This window comes from Lissotriton vulgaris, chromosome 11, assembly GCF_964263255.1.
Source record: "Lissotriton vulgaris chromosome 11, aLisVul1.2, whole genome shotgun sequence".
Classification (NCBI taxonomy): domain Eukaryota; kingdom Metazoa; phylum Chordata; class Amphibia; order Caudata; family Salamandridae; genus Lissotriton; species Lissotriton vulgaris.
This window is the reverse complement of record NC_141699.1, coordinates 617,160,964-617,179,488: the sequence shown is the minus strand read 5'-3', so window position 1 is coordinate 617,179,488 and position 18,525 is coordinate 617,160,964.

Sequence of the window (18,525 nt, the reverse complement as noted above, 5' to 3'; positions counted from 1 at the left end):
GTAAATTTGAATGGAATAGTGTTCATGAAAAGTGCTTTTAACATGTCAGGAATTACATTTCCAATGGAGCAATCCCTTTAGCATGGGTTTGATCCTTCTGCTAAAACTATCATTACCACTGATACTAGTGAGAAAGGGTTGGTTGTTCTGTTGTTACAAGTTGATGAAAATGCTCATGATGTTACTATTTCCTGTCCTTCATGGTCGGTATCTCCATCTGAAGAAAGATGTTCTACTATTGAGAAAGAGATGCTGGAATGTCTGTGAGGATTTGTTAAATTTAGGCAATTCGAGTGGTGGTCTTATGTTTTGGTTCTAACAGATCGTAAATCACTCACCAAAATGTTATCAACTACAGGTATGGAAAAAGCAATGCCTAACTAGATTGTCCTTGAAATTGTTGGGCTATACCTACAAGGAACAATATTTACCAACAGTAAAAACAAGTTAGCAGATTTGTTTAAGCACAGCACCCTTACAAGAAGTATGTTATGTGGATAATGAATGGAGTGATGTGCATGTTGCTGTCACGAAGGATGTGAGTCTCGGAAGTATCACTGAAGAAGAATAGATGGAAGATAATGAGTTGGATAGTGTGTTACATGAAGTCAAGAAGTACATGGAAAAGGGTGGTCTGAGAAGAAAAAGCTGAGTGTCGCTGTGAGACCATTTTGGGAGATCAAAGATGAGTTGTCTTGGGGTGAAGATGGTTTTCTGTTAAGAAGAATAAGAGTAGTCCCTCCTTCAAAGCTTAGGTTCAAAGTTATGGAGTTATGTCGTGAAGTACATATGGGAATTTTTAAATGCAAAAAAAGAGTACAATTACATTATTGATGGCCAGGGAGTGATATGGAAATGGAGAGGGTTGTGCGTGAATGTGTGGAATGTTTGAATGCAGATATGAGTTTAGTTTTATGTAGGCCTCCATTGTCTCCCTTACCTGAGACAGATGGACCATTGGAGATGCTGGTGGTAGACATCCTTGGTCCTATACAAGAGCATCATGGTGTGGTGCAAAAAATTATTCCTTTTTTTGATTTCTTTTCAAAATAGTCAGAAGCCTGTGTTGAAGAGAAAGTCAACTCAACAGCAATGGTAGAATTCTTGGATGAAATGTTTCAGCGTGAGGGAATCCAAAGATCTTTACTCAGAAACAATGGCACCCTAAACCTAGATATGAAACAAATGAGACACTTTTTGGCTACTATAGTTATCTCTGCTCTCGATCTGGGTTATGACTCTATCCATCTGAAGAACGTGCACACATAAACAAGAACATAGGAATAGAAGAAGCACTTGGGCATTTTAATAAAATTAATTTGGAGATGGACGAAGAGCCTCCATTGAGTTAGGTGGGCAGTCATTGCCATACTCATTCACTTCCCTTAACTGTGGTGCAAAATTGCTAGTATTGGTTAGTTACTGAGGAAAAGAAGGGCACAAGCCAAGGGGTCACTGAGACATGAATCATATCATCCCTTCCACCTTGGACATATCCATGATACAAACGTACAAGATTGTGGGGCAGAAATTCCAGGTCTACCGCTCTCTAGGTGCTGCCCTCTAGAGTCTATCAGGGTTCCTCTTACAATTTTGTTTGAAATAATCTTGTTTCTCAGAGTTAGGTGCCTGCTTCTGCAATACAGACAAATCCTTAAGTGTGGGTACAGGAAATTAATTTGTTTGTACTGTATACATTGTTATTTCAGGCTTTGTGGAGAATGTTTGTAGCTACCTGATCAGCTAATGCATTACCTGTAGATACTTCGTCTTGGGAAGACTGATGAGCAACACGTTTACCAATAGCTCCCATACATGGTAACATAAGATTATCATACAAATAAACTTTTTTTATAAAAATGTGATTAATAATGGGTGTTTCAGCAGAAGTAAGAAACCCCTTTTCCTCCATAAAAGCCCAAAAATCATGGGTAATACCAAAAACGTTGTTGAAATCCGTAAATATAGTAACAATCTTTTGTGTAGAAAAAACACAAGGACAGGTAAAGGTGATGAGCTCCGCAACTTGAACACAGCGGACCTGAGACAAGTGGTGACTTCAAGGATGTCATACAATGTGCATACTGTGTAACCAGGTGCAAGATTTCCAACATCAATCTGAAGAAATGACCTTTCCATCTACTGTATGAGTTTTCTATTGGGCATTGGTGCATCTGAGAGATTGAGGCTGCACTTGGTCAGATGGGCAATGACAACCAGACAATTGTGGGGGTCCACATCTTCTGCTGTTGCCATCAGAAAGGTAGGATTTGATACAGAACTGTGAGTTGAAGTAATGTGTGAGACAGACAACAAAGGGATTACTCACTTTGCCTCACTTTGAATAAGTGCTGGGCATTCATGGTGAGTAGTAAGGCAGCCATGGAATGAGGCAGGGCCACTATAAGGGTTGAGGCCATAACAATGTTTGCAGAAGCTTCTACCAGGTGGGGGCAGCATACACAGATCATTTTACTAAAACTGCAAATCCCAATATCCATTGTCTGCAATAACCCATCATTCCTCAAAAAGGTGGATACTTTGGAGGTTGTGACTGGTCAAAGTGTATGCATGGCTTCTATCCTGTTGAAGGACAGGTGGTGCTCTTCAGATTAAATGACTTGTCCTAAATATCGAACATGGGGAGACAGAATTGTATTTTTTCTCTCAAAGCTTTATATCCCTTCTTAGGCAATTCAGTCAGATGTTACAGTGAGTCAACCTTCCACTATGCTAGGATGGCAGAAGAATGTGCCAATAAACAACATATTGAACTAATATAAAACCTTCAGGAAAAACTAAGATGTGTTTGTACTCTTAAGGGCCTGGAAATAGATGGACTGGGATTCAGTATAGCCTTGTGGGAGTCAATACCATGTTAACTCTCCCCAAGAGAATTGGAATGCAAAAAGTAACTGGTCTCCTTCTAGCATTGAAATGGACAATAAGGCCGAACAAAGTTCAACAACAGTAAACAATTCGGCATTAACAGAGATATACAACAATATGGTAGTAGGATTAGAACCCACCAAGAAGCTCGGTATTAAAACATTATTGGGCACAAGGGGTTCCTGCATGATCCATTAAACATTCTTACCTGCTTTTTAAAAATCAGCAAAATGCAGGTGTTGCACATACTTACAGTAGGTACTAAAACACTGTGTTTGATTACGGTTGCAATGATTGATCTAATTCAAGCTTCGGCTTCCAGATCGAAAAGATATTGCACAAAGTGGCGAAATTTCTTTATAAGGTTGATGTTGACGAACTAAGCTGAAAGTATACAACATACATCATTCGCTTGATCAGTACATAATGTATAAAGGACATGTTAAAGTAGCTTGTGAAAGAGCTCAGTTGAATTAGGATTCTCACATTTTTTCACCCCATTTTTCAGTCTAGCCCAACACTGCAAAGAATTAGTTTTTGTTTGTCATGGGTACAATCAAATAAACACCATCATTATTAATACAATACACATTACAATTTCGTTTATACATTATTTCTCCCCCAAATTAATTTGCAGGTGAGGTAGGCCTTAAACAGAAAGGCATGTGATGGGGTACCTTAGTATTGGAAATGTCAACTGCATCAGTAGACAAGAGAGCAAAGAAGGGAATTCAGAGGTTTTCAGAACATACCTGCTAGCGTCTGTGTCAATAAGAGGAGAGAGTGGTTTACCATTAATCTCATATTTCTCATAAACCAGGATTAATGCATTCACAGGGCAGTTTGCACTTCTTGGACAGTCCTAATAATTGGGATACGGATTCTTGGATTTTTGGGCAAAGTCAGGATGATCCGTTCCGGCGAGTACACCCATGTTTATATTGGGGCAGGCTTATTTCCTAATTGATTCAGAAGAGGGGGTGGTGATGAACAGAGTGTCTGAATTAAGCAGACCACTCTTACCCAGTCCAAAGATCAGGGCTTGATCCATCACCGTTTTTTTTAGCTCACTGCACCATCCCAGCTCAGAACCTGGCTACATGCAAATTAGTTTGTTCCCGTCCCAGTGCATGATGGGAACTGGGCAAACCAAACTACCAAGCCAATTCTTATACTGGGAAGGAAACAAGGTTCCAGGGACCGGTTTCTGGCATTCCAGCCGTCGTCGGCCCGGCTTGCTTGAATCCTGATGGTGCAGTGAGCAAGGGGCTCATGTCTGAGTATACCCTGCCACACCTATAGTGGCCAAAAACGATTCAGAAGAGGGGGTGGTGATGAACAGAGTGTCTGAATTAAGCAGACCACTCTTACCCAGTCCAAAGATCAGGGCTTGATCCATCACCGTTTTTTTGCTCACTGCACCATCCCAGCTCAGAACCTGGCTACATGCAAATTAGTCTGTTCCCGTCCCAGTGCATAATGGGAACAGGGCAAACCAAACTACCAAGCCAATTCTTATACTGGGAAGGAAACAAGCTTCTGGGGACCGGTTTCTGGCATTTCAGCCGTCGTCGGCCCGGCTTGCTTGAATCCTGATGGTGCAGTGAGCAAGGGACTCATGTCTGAGCATACCCTGCCACACCTATAGTGGCCAAAAACGATTCAGAAGAGGGGGTGATGAACAGAGTGTCTGAATGAAGCAGACCACTCTTACCCAGTCCAAAGATCAGGGCTTGATCCATCACCATTTCCTAATTGAGCACAAACAAAACATGAACCACCTTGTTAGGCTCTGTCCCCTTTTCTCCTTCCCTGATTCTGATCCACTCATCCTCCCCATTGTCCGTAATTTTCTTCTCTCTTTCTATTCATTGTTCCCCTGCACCTCCCTTTCACTGACTTCTGAAACAATTGCTTCCGTAAAGACATCAACTTAGACTCATTGGGCCTCATTTATGAAAAGTGACGCATCGCTGCGTGAAAACAGCGATGCGTCACTTTCCATTGCGCCTTCCTTGCGACACCAATGATGCGTCATATTTACAGTATGACGCATCATTGCGCAAGGAGTTACAGATACGTCAGTATTTCTGACGTATCTGTATGGCGCAAAAGTGACGCATTGCAGGAGTGTGTCACAAAAGTGACGCACTCCAGCAATGCGTCCTTTCACATGGGGCAAGCCCCATGGGAAAGGACCTGCGTCAGTCATACGCCTGCTGTGAGGCAGGCGTAAGATATTGACGCATTTGCATCCTAGAAGTGGCGCAGTGTAATCTCATAGATTTCACTGCGTCACTTTTTCGACCCTTTCTTGCATCAATACGCCCCCCTTGCATACATTATACCTGGCGCAGGTATAATGTGGCTCAGGGGTTTACAAAGTGACGCATCTACCTAGATGCGTCACTTTGTAAATATGGCGCAACAAGGCGCATTTTTTACGCCACTGGTGCGTCACAAAAAGTGACGCACCGGCGGCATAAAAGTGAAGCACAGCCTCATAAATGAGGCCCATTGTCTCCTATTCCTTTCTTAAACAGCCGCACAATGATTGGTGACAATGACCAACTCATTTAAACTCTTTGTTTGCCAACCAATTCAATGGTGCACAGTGGGGGGCGTGGCCAGGGCGTAGACCCAGCAAGACGCATTTCCCCTGAGCTCCCCATGCGGGGCCCTTAAACTCCCATAATAGCAAGTATTGGTGGGGGTTTTGCCCCTGTGTGATTCCCACCTCCCGTAGCCCTGCCGTAACAAAGGAGGGACCAGATATTTCCTGCCTGAGCAGGAGAAAGCTTGAGAGCCGCCACCTCGGTGATGAGCAGAGCTGCGGCATGCATCTTGGAGCCACGCCTGGCATGTCGTGTAGGCCGCTGCAGCCAACCAAGGAGGTGAGCCGGCAGCCCACAACAGTGGCTCCCCAGCACCAGTGGCTTTAAGTTCTTAGCGGCCACCAACTACCCCAGCGTCCTGGCTCCTCTGATTGGCTCAGCAGAGGTAGCACGAAGACCGGTCCAGGTACGGGCTGCAATCGTGAATCGATCTCAGGTGAAGGCGCGTGGCTAACCTAGCAGTGCAACAGCCTTTTGAGTGTTTTTCACCCCTTCTTGCACGGCCGAATATTGCCTGCCTTCTACTTGGCTTTCAATCCTCTTGGCAGACGATTGCATGCCGTCTACAGAGAGCCCTGATCCCAGCATGCTTGCAGTGGCACTGGGGCCAGATTGGGCCGGACTGGGCACGCACCAGGAATTGCAGTAGCAACAGGGGGCTGACGGCTCTACAGCTCCATAATTGACCCACCCTTGTTGCACGGCCGACTGCAGATTGCCTGGGCTTGCCAAGCGCCCTTGAGGAGAGTCAGGGGGCACAAGGGGTTGACTACCACAGGCCCACGCCAGGAGGCAGGCATGGGCCTGACAGAGCCCAGACACATTGTGGCAAACTGGGATGACCAGAGGTGAGACCAGAGAGGTGAGGATCTCAACCTGACTCCAAGTGACGTGGTGGAGATAGCCTGGTGATGTGAAGGCCTCTTGAGAGTTTTCAACCCCCCTACATTTCTAACTCTCTCCTGCTTACTGCTGTCTGCCTTTTCACGCTGGCAGCCAGCCACATACCATCCATTGGAAGCACCAAATCCAGCACGGTTGCGGAGGCACAGAAGATGGATCAGCCTATGCTGGGTGGACTTCAAGGACTGAGGCACAGTAGAAGTAGAGGGCTGCCTAATGGTGCAGTGACTTCTGGATTCACTTCACCCTCCCAGCATGGCCAATTGTTGATCACTGGGGCTTGCCAGGTACCAGTGGGGAGCAACAGGGGGTGCAAGGAGACAAGCCCCCAGGTTCGCGCTGGCAGATGGGCCCAGACCTGGACCGGGTCCAGACACATCGGTCGGACTAGGGCTATAACCGACCTTGATTGGTCATTCCCCAGACAGATGCCCTCTTAGCCACAGTGGAGACAACAGTGGCAACAACAGTGGCAGACGATGTCCTTGACGATGTTGACTGAATGGCTCACATTAAAGGTTTGAGCAGGGGCAACTGGCACTCCAAGACAAAATTGACTATTTAGAAAACCACTCAAGGTGAAATAACATTTGCATCCATGGCCTAGACACCTCCATTCTGCCAGCTAACCTGGAGTCTCATGTTCAAGCCCTCATCACCCACCTTCTGCAGCTTCCCGATGAGTCGCCAGCCCTCCTCAATCACATTCACAGGGTATACTCCACCTTCCAACCACAAAAGAACCTGACACCAGACATTCTGACGCATGTTCATTAATTCCACTAGCAGGAACAGATCCTATGGGCAGCCTGACAACAAGAGCCGATTGTCTTAAATGGAGACTCTAGCTCTCTATTTCAAGAAATATTGTCCCACCCGTAAGCCCACCAGAAGGACTCCAAGGATGTTACTCAACATTTGCAACACAACAAAATCACGTATCGATGGGGCTTCGCCCCGCATCCTTTTGTCACACATGTGCATTCAGCACTACTCCAGGGGATGGGATTTAGTACCATATTGCTCTTCCCAAGCTATGTTGGGAATGTACACAGACGCCTACACATTACCACTTTCAACATGATTTCGCAAAACATTCAGGGCCTGAAAACCCAGCTCAAATGTAGAGAACTAACAAATTGACTGTGCCACAAAGAGGTTAATGTGGCACTTCTACAGGAGATACATCTCCTCCGAGCTTACACCAAATGCCTCCATTCCTACTGGTATCTCATGCAATTTCATTCTTGCTACACTTGTAAATCCGAGGGGAAAAGATTTTGCTCCGCTGCGATCTCTCCTTTACTGTAGGCAGTACCTACAGGGATCACGAAGGACCGCAAATAGACATAAGTTTGGTTCCACTCAGTTGACCAAAACCTTGATCTATGGTCCTAATGGCGATACTAGGGAGGAGTTTTGCACCTACCTTTTCCTGAGGATTTCAAATTTCTATTGTGGTAAATTGGTGCTAGGCGGTGACTTTAACAAACCTTTAGATCCTTGCCTGGATCGTTCCATCCTTGGCAGGACGAACCTCATACACCCACAGCTCTAGCTCAGGGAATATTTTGACCAGTCCCTAAAATAGACGTCTGGCGTCATCACTATCCCCAAGATCGGGACTATATGTTCTACTCCTATGTCCATTAGACATATTCCTGACTCAACGACTTCTTGGTCTCCCAGTCCCTGCTGCCCAGTCCCTGCAGCCCAACCGTCTCGATACCAAAATCAATGTTAGTGCCATTTCGGATCATGCTCCAATCAATCTGGCTAACTCTAAGTTTAGCAGCCCCACAGCACCCATTCCCAAGACCATTGGTCCTTAACGAAGTAGCACTTTGAGACCCGGTTCTACATAACTGAATCAAGGAAGCCATTGAACGCTACTTCACAGAAAATGACAGTGGCGAGGTGACCCTTGAGAAGCAGCAAAAGCAGTCTTCCAAAGAGAACTTATCCCCCATACAGAAACATTTGAAAGAGCAAAAAAGCTTCAACACCATGAACTGGAGGCTCAGATAGGATGGGCAGAAGCACAACATAGGGTATGGTGCTCCCACGGAACCATGAGAGATTTGCACCAACTCAGAGGTGAGCTTGACCACCTCATTTATTTATTTATTTAAGCTTATATCGCGCACAGCTAACCGCAATGGGTTTCCCGGCGCCAGGGATAGACTGTAGAAGATGGAGGGAGTATCACCTTGACTTGAGGCCACAGCCGACTATTGGTCACGCTTAGTAAAAAGCAGAGTCTTCAGAGCCTTACAGAAGCGGAGTAAGTTGGTCTCAGATTTTAATGCCAATGGGAGGGAGTTCCAGTGTTTAGGACCCAGAGTCAAAAAGGAGCGGCCTCCCATTTTTGTCAGCTTCCATCTTGGTACTGTGAAATTACCAGTGCACGATGACCTTAGTGAGCGCAGGAGTCTGTAGGGTTTTACCAGCCCTTGAATATATGCTGGGGCGCTGCCCTGCTTGGCCTTAAACATGTAGCAGAGTGCCTTGAATTTGACGCGTTCAGGGATGCTCAGCCAATGAAGGTCACGCAAGGCAGCAGTGGCTGAAGTGCGTCTGGGGACGTTCTTTAGCAGGCGCGCAGCCGCATTTTGCACCACCTGCAGCACATGTATAGTGGCTTTATCTGCGCCCAAGTAGAGAATGTTGCCATAGTCCAGGCGTGATGTTACAAGTGCCTGGACCACGGTGTTGCGGGAGGAGAGGGGGAGCATCCACAGAATCTTGTGGAGCCACCGCAGTGTTGAGAAGCAGATGGCTGAAACCTTAGTAGCCTGTTGTCTCATAGTTAGCCTGTCGTCAATAATGACACCCAGGTTACGAACTGCAGTAGATGGTGTAGGCGCATTTCCCAGTTCGGTGGGCCAATGGCGGGGACCCCATAGATGCTTGTTCTGTCCCAGAATGACCACCTCGGTCTTCTCCCCATTCAGCTTGAGACAGTTTCTCCGCATCCAATCAGCCACAAGAGTGAGGCCCGACTTGAGTGCGGAGATATTGTTCTCGTCTCTCCCTGATAAGGAAAAGACAATCTGGGTGTCATCTGCGTAGGAAAACAGGGTTAACCCAGCTTGTTCGACTATGGTTGCCAAGGGTTTAACATAAATGTTAAATATTAAAGGGCTAAGGATTGAGCCCTGGGGGACGCCGCGGGTGGAAGGGCAGATGGCGGAGGCTGCCTTAGAAGAAAACACTTGGAAGCTTCGATCGTTGAGGAAAGACACCAGCCAGGCCAAGGCCTGGCCTGCCACACCTAGAGATTTCAGAGAGTCAATGAGGATGGAATGCGACACGGTGTCGAAGGCTGCGCTCAAATCCAGCAGGATGAGCGCCATGGTGTTTCCCTGATCGACACCGTGCCTAAGACTCTCTGTTACCCCTAGGAGGGCTGTCTCAGTTGAGTGCCTAGGCCGAAAGCCCGACTGAGAAGGATGGAGAAAAGCAGTGTTTTCGACCAGTTTAGAGAGCTGAGAATTTATATGTCTCTCCAATATCTTTGAGAAGATTGGCAGCAAAGATATAGGGCGAAAGTTGGCAGGGTTAGAAGGATCTGCACCCAGTTTTTTTAATAACGGTACAACCATGGCGTGTTTCCAAGGTTGGGGGACATGGGCCTCGCTCAGAGAAGCGTTAAGTAATTTAATGATGGTGGGATGAGTGAGGGGATCTAATTGTTTTAGTATTTTGGCCGGGAGAGCGTCCTGTGGGGAGCCCGATCTCACACTATTTAAACAGGAGAGAAAGGAAGTAGCATCTAGAGGCTGCCAAGTAGTGATTACTGCATCAGTGTCGGTGTTGACCAATTCCTGGACTATATCAGGGGCAATGTACGTAGTACCTGGAAGTGTAGTGAAATTGTCGTAGATAAGATCAACTTTATTAATAAAGTAATCTGCTAAGGACTGACACTGGGTGGCATCAAGTGCCGGGGGAGGAGGGGTAGAGTTAGCACCAGTCATTTTTTTAACAACAGAGAATAGCACCTTTGGGCAGTTTTGTGCATCAGTCACAGTTTTTCTTGTGTAGTCTGCTTTAGCCGTTTTGCAACTGTTGTGGTACTTTTTCAAGGCTTCTTTATATATGGCTTTACGTGAAGGAGAATAGCCTTGTCTCCATTTACGCTCCAAGGTCTTACAATGTGAGCGGAGGCTTTTAAGTTGTTCTGAGTACCATGGAGCAGGGGGATGGTGTGAAAGTGCGGGCTTTGATGTCATTGGTAGCGCTGTATTGACCGCAGTGGTTAGCCAGAGTTCAGTGGCGCAATTGAGTGCAGCAACTGGTAGTTCAACACACGGAAGTGTTTTGTTCAATAATTTATTGAGTTCTAGCATGTTGATCTTCCCCCAATTCCGAACTTGCCTCGTAGTTTCCACCTCAGGTCTTATTGCTGTTTCAGCCATATCAAAGGAGAAGGGGACAGCTAAGTGGTCGGACCAGGCGATTTGTAGGGCTTCACGAGAACAGTCTAGAGACAGGTTGGATAAGATCGGGTCCAGTAAGTGACCAGCACAGTGTGTGGGACCTGTGTTTAGAAGTTGAAGGTTAAAAGCTTCCAAAATGGAGAGAAGCTGATTCCTATTAGGGCACTCATGGTCGTCTAAGTGTATATTAAGGTCCCCTAAGATCGTAAAATTCGGCGCCTTAGGCATTACTGGAGCTAGGAAATCCGGTAATGATGTTATCCATGGGCTCGCTGTCCCAGGGGGACGGTAAACCAATAGTCCTGACAGCGTGAATTGGGGGGTAATGGACAATTTGAAAAGGGCTGATTCACAATCTTTTTGAGTGGTATCTACCAATTTACAAATATATACATTCTTGTAGATAATTGCAATTCCTTCGCCCCTGCCAGAAACTCTATCCTGACGAAGAATGGCATAATTAGAGGGAATGGCGTCTGCAATATCTGGGCCTGAGCAGTCTCTGAGCCACGTCTCGGTCAGGAATATAGCATCAGGTTGATTTTCAACGAGAAAGTCGTGGATATTGTATCTATGTTGTGGCAAGGATCTGCAATTTATGCTCCAAAATCTTAAAGGGGGCGGGTGGAAGCTGTCCTGGAGCATACCTGTCTCTTTCGTCTACCTTGATGTTGGAGGGATCTGCATGTGGTAGGGGTTTTTAAAGAGAAGCTGCAGCGAGGACAGCTGAACTTATGAGGCGGGAAAGGGTAGGTGGAGCAGTTATTATTGGGAACACCACGTAGCGCAAGTAACTCTTCGGAGGAATATGTAAGGGTCATGATGGATGTAGTGGCTTTACTCACCAGAAGCAGAGTATGCCAGAGCCCAGAGCCCGGCCTAGCGCGGACGAGCGCAGATGGGCAGGACTCTGGCTGGACTCAGGCGCTGCGAAGGCGCGCCCGCTGTACGCGTTCGCTGCGCGAAGCAGTGGCCGTCTGTTTTTATACTATCCCTATCCAAGATGGCCGCCGCCGTCTGATCGAGCGTGGCCCTGCTGAGTCAGCCCTGAATCGGCTGTTCACCCAGGGGTGGAGGCAGGTGAGCGAAAATACAGCGCTCCCTCCAGTAAGTTAGCTCAGTATTTTAAAATCGCCTGAGCGGTAATGTCTCGAGCAGCGCGATAATTCCGCGTGTGCTTGCAGGGGGGGGTATAATGAAATCAACAGCCAATAAGCTGCTTTACATCAGTCAAACATACTACTAGATAAACTCCTAGCACACTAGCTGTGCATCCACTCCACTCGGAATCCCATTAGAAAATTAGTGGACGACAAGTGCCATCTCTTCCGCAAGACGGATTAAATATTCGAGCTCTAACAAAGCTACTATTCAACTCTCTATCAGGCTAAACAACTTGATAACCAGTGCTCAGATGGCTATCTGAGCACCTAGTCCTACAGATAGGGCCAAAGAAGACCATATTTCTCCAGAAGAGGTTTGGGCAGCGATCATAATCTTCGTTAAGCAAAGCACCCGGCCCGACACCTAAATGACCACTTTTTATAAAGCCTATTCCTCTCTTTTCATAGAACCCCTGGTGAAGGTCATCAATTCATTCCTGACCTTTGTAGTGGTTACGGACACCATGCTGGAGTCTCATATCACCCTTCTCCTTAAACCGGGCAAACCCGCCTCACAATGCCCTTCATACATGCTCATAGGTCAGCTAAATTGCTATGTGGAGCTATTTGCTTCTATCCTGGTTGACCGCGTATACCAAGTCTGGCCGTCTAAAGGCTCTCCAACCCAATCTGGCTTCGTCCACAACCGGCAGGTGAACAACAAATAATGGTTGGCCATGGCTCTCATGAAAGTGGCTGAACGATGGAAGCAACCTATGGCCCTGCTCTCCCTCAATGCAGAGAAGGCATTCAATAGAGTTGATTGGAATTATCTTTTGAAGGTCCTCAACAGGATCCACTTAGGGCGGAAGATAAAAGATTTATTGTTGCTAATTTTCAGTGACATACTGCTAAACTCAAAGTTAATGGTTCCTTCTCTCCATCAAGCAGGCTCACACAGGACACCCGTCAGAGATGCCCCCTTTCCCCCTCAATATTTGCCCTTATGATGGAACCATTCGTAGCCAAAATCCAGGCTAACCCAGCAATTGGTGGAGTGGTGGTTGACGCGTAGAGAACAAACCAGCTCTATTTGGTGATGACATCCTCTGTTTTATAACGAAACCTAGCACTACAATCCTGTCATTTTTGGCGGAGCTGGTCGCCTTCTCCCAGGTATTGGGCTTCACAATCAGCTTTACCAAGTAACAAGCTGCTTGGACGACCCCATTAGGAGGGGTTATATTCAATGGGAGACATCAGCCATAACTTTTCTGAGGATCCACCTGCCGACCCAGACGAAGAATATATTTTCCTGCAATGTTCTCCCACACCTAACTTCACTCTTCAAGGATCTTTGTTGCTGGGGGCAGTTGAAGATTTCATGGTTCAGCCGACTTAACAGTTTCACAATGAACATCAGGCCCTAGCTCTTATATGCCCTCCTGACCCTTCCATTGGCCCTTCTGTCTTCCCCCGCACACATATCCCTGCTTAAATGTTCGATTTTGTATTGGGGGCAAGTCCCAAAGAGTGGCGAGAGCAACCTTGAGTCAACCTGTGTCAGAAGGTGGTCTGGGCGTCCCGGAAGTAGCAACCTATATCCTAACCTAACAGCTTTGTCCTTCTCTGGACTGGAACCACAACCCTGATGAGAAATCCTGGGACCAAGTGGAACAGGCATTTACCCCTCCCCACTTTCTGGGCTGCTTTGGCTACCAGCGTCATCAGAGACAGGGGCCCTCCACGTCTGCCTCTGATATCACTAGTTTTCGCCTACTAGAGGGAGGTATGGCAATGTAGGGCATTCATAACTTATCGCTTTTGACTCACCCTCTTGACACATAACCCTGATTTTACCCAAGGTAAGATAAATCCTGGGTGCAAGGACTTTTCCCTATCTCAGATGACTTCTGCGATGGAGACTTGCAAACTCGAGGAGACTTAGTCATTAAATTTGATGTACCCTTACGCAACCTTAACACGCTGAGTCAGGCACTTCATTGGGCAGGTAAGCCGCAGGCATGCTTGCCCCTCCAACGCAATGATACCCCATTGAGTCCCTCTATCTTAACAATGTTCGCTGTAAAGGCATACCAGTATATCCCGCAGCTGACTCCCCTCAAAAACATGCTCATGTATTGCAATGGAAAAGGGAACTAGCTATTGAGGTAGCCGACAACACATGGGGGGGCAATATGTCAGAGGGTGACTAAATCATATGCACGGTACAAGTTGAATGTGGTATCTCTCACCTGTTAGACTTGCCAAAATGTTTGGGGGTTCAGATTTTTGCTGAAAGGGGTGCGGGCACATTTTTACACACCTGATGGTCAATTCCAATAATCCAGACTTTTTGGGTAGATATTCAGCATACAATGCAGACTATCACGAATGTCCAGCTACCACTAGACCCACTTACAATCCTCTTGGGTGACCCAGGGGCAGAAAGAATCTTTCTAACAATACCCCCCCCCCCAAGGCCGGCTATCCCTGGCGACACGGTTTGTGTGGCTCAAATGTGGAAACAGCCACTGCCTCCTCTGAACACGAGGTAATGAAAGATTTGGCCCTCCATGATATGGAAAATTTGACTGCCATCATCAGCGACTACATGGCTAAATTCAATATCATCTGGTGCCTATTTACTACCCAAACCAAGCTTTTGTATTGATCAAGAGGGCTCCAAATAACAATTTCCAAAATGCTACTTGCATCCAATGTCCACATCATGTCCTCTTCTGGCCCAGAGAAGGGATCTGTGGGAACATAACTTCTACTGCAATGAGTACCTTGATCGTTGCCGCTTCACTTTCTCTTCTTCCCCTTTTCTTCTCTCCTTCCTTTCCTAGCTCCTCTTTCTGGTGTTGTCCGAAGAAACGTGACAAGCTTCATTTTATTTAGCGCCCTGTCTGGGCCTGCCTGTCTTTGACTCCTCTTCATGATCATGAGCATGTGGGCTTTGTTTCCCTTTTCCCAGAAGTAATGTTTATTGCTTCCAGTGGAACTGCACTCAGTGGCGTAGCTAGATCATGTGCCGCCTGTGGCGGTCCCTGCGTTTGCCACCCGGTGCATGTAAGAGCAGGGGGTTGTTGGCGATTCTTGCAACGGCCACAGGTAAGAGCGGGGCACTGCTGATTCCAGCAACAGCCGGCCGCAGATAAGAGCAGGGGATGCCGCTGCTCCCAAAAATCTTGATGCCCGGACCGACCCTCCTTGCTACGCCACTGACTGCTCTGTGTGCATGTTCATTTGTCCTGTTTTTAAATTTCTAAATGCAAAATAAATTTGTTTAAAAAAATATATAGTACACAGTTGTTCATGGACAATCCGAAGCAGTCCTTGTACCTAAGAAGCATCAACTGCTTCCTAGTTCTGCTCCACAGGTTGACTAATACCAGACTACTTTTCACACACATCCTTTATTAAGCTAAATAACCTGCAGAAGACTCTCCTTTGTTTTGCTTATTGTTTGTAATTTTAAGTCTATTTGGTATTGACTGGACATATCCCGTTACAGCGATCAACAACTCTTTCTTTGCTGCAGACAGGGCAACCTCGTTCAGAGGAACCTAATGCAGCCAACCAATTATTTCCACAATCTGATCTCTCATGTAACTTGGTAGAATCAATTTATATAGCTGATTCACTTCTGCCCAACTAATTTTTTAACACTTGAATACAGTTTGAGGTTCTTCACTAAATGTTCTTGGGATTATAATGGATTTTTAGGAATTGTTTGTTAATGTTAACTAAATAACTTGGGGACCAAGGTGCAGGAATGATCACAGTTTCCACATGTCCCAAAATCTCTTTCAGATTGAGGAGTACATTGGGTTTACCCTCACTCTCTCTTTCATTTAAGGATGGTGTGTGTTGATCATCAGGATGGTTTACTTCAAATTCACAACCAGGTTGGCTTGCAGTCTGTCTCCGGATTTCCCGAGGTACTGTTAGACTGGGCACCCTGTTGGTGCCTAATGTCAATTCTGCAGGGCCCTAAGCAGGAACAGCTTCTGGGAAGAAGGCGTTTTGTTGTTGTCACGCACCTTGTGTGGTCCTCTAGGGCGGCACCATCAATCTTGCTGACAGTCAGGGATTTCAAGTCTCAGAGATTCCCAGGAACTGACTCAAGAACGACCCCACGTTAGGACCCGTTTGTTTTTAAGGATAAGATTCCTACACGAAAAATCCCAATCCAGGACTGACAAGAACTACATTCTCGACTACCATCAGCCATTGGACGCTTAAGGTGAACAAGCGCAAGGCCTAGACCACATCCCTCTGGGGGTGGAGCCCCCTGATTGAATTTGTTTCATCTCCTGAACGTATCCTGTATAAGTATTCCACATGCCCTGAAGAAGAACCTTCATCAAAGAAAACCCAGGCCCCACATGAAGGTAGAAACGCCTTGGTGTATAAAACTAAGTAGCCAGGAGTCATCCATTCGACATTTATGAAAGAAGTAATCTACATAACAGGCGAAGAGAGTATTGATAGCTCTAGGACCTCTTGAATGACCTTCGACCGCTAAAGTTTCCGTAGTACTATTTGGACTATATCATTGAGGGTTAAAATATGTTCCCACTTCATTAAAACATGTAACCTCCTTTGGGTTACAATGTAGTAAACTTTTTCTTACAACACACACTAAATGAGATCAGATATGTCATACACGGATAAAAGAAATGTGATTATGTAACAATTTTGTATTTTGTGTATATATGTGTTTTATGCTGTTGTGCATATAAGGATTTATACAAACTGTACATCATTTGTCTATTGCATTCTATTGAATGTATTACGGGTGGTGTCTGAAGGAAAAATATTGACATCAAGTGATAAACACACTTTATAAATCACATGTCTTCTCGTTACCTTATGCAATTTAATGAGTGCAAAAATGTACATCAGCAATAGATATGAGGCGGCTGAGCGATCAAAGATAAAGTTTAGAAACGCATTTTGGTCATAAATGACACCTTGAGAAAAGAACAAGTGACATATCTCCACTTAAGAATAACAAGATCAATGGCAAAGGGGGTATCCTTCTGTTCTTTATAAGTCAGGGGTTTTGCAGCATTCACTTGCACATTCATTTGCACACTGTTCTTACCCCCTCCCCCACCAATGATGGCTGTACAGCAGTTGATGCTCTATTTCTTTTGAGACACTTCCAGCATCTCTGGACTGGTATGGGGAAACTTAGGGTATGTAGAGTATCCTCCTCCTGTTCTGCCTCTTGTTCATGCTTTTTTAGATGATTTGGAAGGATAAGTTAGAGGGAGGTAGGGCAGTTGGGGTACCAGTCCTAACCCTGGCCCGCAAGTTATTAATAGGGCAGTGGTCTCTTTCAGAGGTTTGTTTCCTCCCTTTTATTTGTGACTAATGTCTTCATGTATTTGCTGCTTCTTCATTCCAATTCAAGAAGACAAAGCCACTGTTCTACATCTACCTTATTTTTGGAATCTTTTAATCTTCTTTTCAAATAATTTAAGCTATCTATTTCAAAGGTACCTGCCACTGGAAAGGATTTATTCCCATCTTCACTAGTTTTAAATACCTGCACATGCTCTTTTCATCCGTTTGGCACACAGTACGGAAGAGAGTCCCTTTAGCTAGACGCTCTTATTGTTTCGACTGCTTCAACTCCATCGTTGAGTCATTTGACTCAATCACTCTTGGTAAAAAATGAAGGTGCCTGCCAGCCCCATGCTACAGTTCATCTCATTGAGGGATGTATGGAAGAAATGTTAAAGGAGAGAGGGATCTTACAGTAATTTCTATAACTATTCTCATGAAGGGAAGAAGGAAGGCATCTTTGACTCATACACACTAACGTACTAGGGGGCATATTATCAAGGGATTTATCTCTGCTTTTTTGTCTTTAAAAGCCAAGAAAGCGGAGATAAAATTATCTCCCTATCAGCAACAGGGTGCTAACACGCAAATTCGCATGTTAGGACCCTTTTTCACTACGCTTCCCTTTGCATCTCTAATGAGATGCAAAGTTGGCGTTCCAGAGCAAAATAATAGGAGAAATGTCGCTAAGCAACATTTCTCTTATTATCAAGCTTCACGCTAACCCTGTTAGAGACAAAAAAAGCAGCGCTAACCACGGTTGACTTAGCCATGAAATCCTATGGAAGGTGGACATCATGGCTAAGTTTGTGAGCCCTTATCATCAAGCTAACGCCAAACTTCGAGAAATTATCGTTGGTTTTCCAGCGATAATCTCTCATTTGGCAGTTAGCGTGAGGATTTTTATCACTTCTGAGATAAACGTTGCTAATAGCAAGTTATCTCAGCGATAATTTCCGGCGATGCTTAGCGATAAAAAAATCGTTGCAAAGCCTAGTTAGCGATAAATATCGCCACTCGTTGGTAATATGCCTCTAGATTTTGAAATTTTCCAATCCCAGCCAAAGCTCGTGGATGTCACAGGATGCGTAGATCAGTGAGCCTCTATTGTACACACATATTCATCTTTATATGGTCCTGGCATTCCCACCTATCCGCTCTGCCTCAGTTTCTCTCGATACATTTCTCCCTCACCTTGGTACCTCAGGTTGT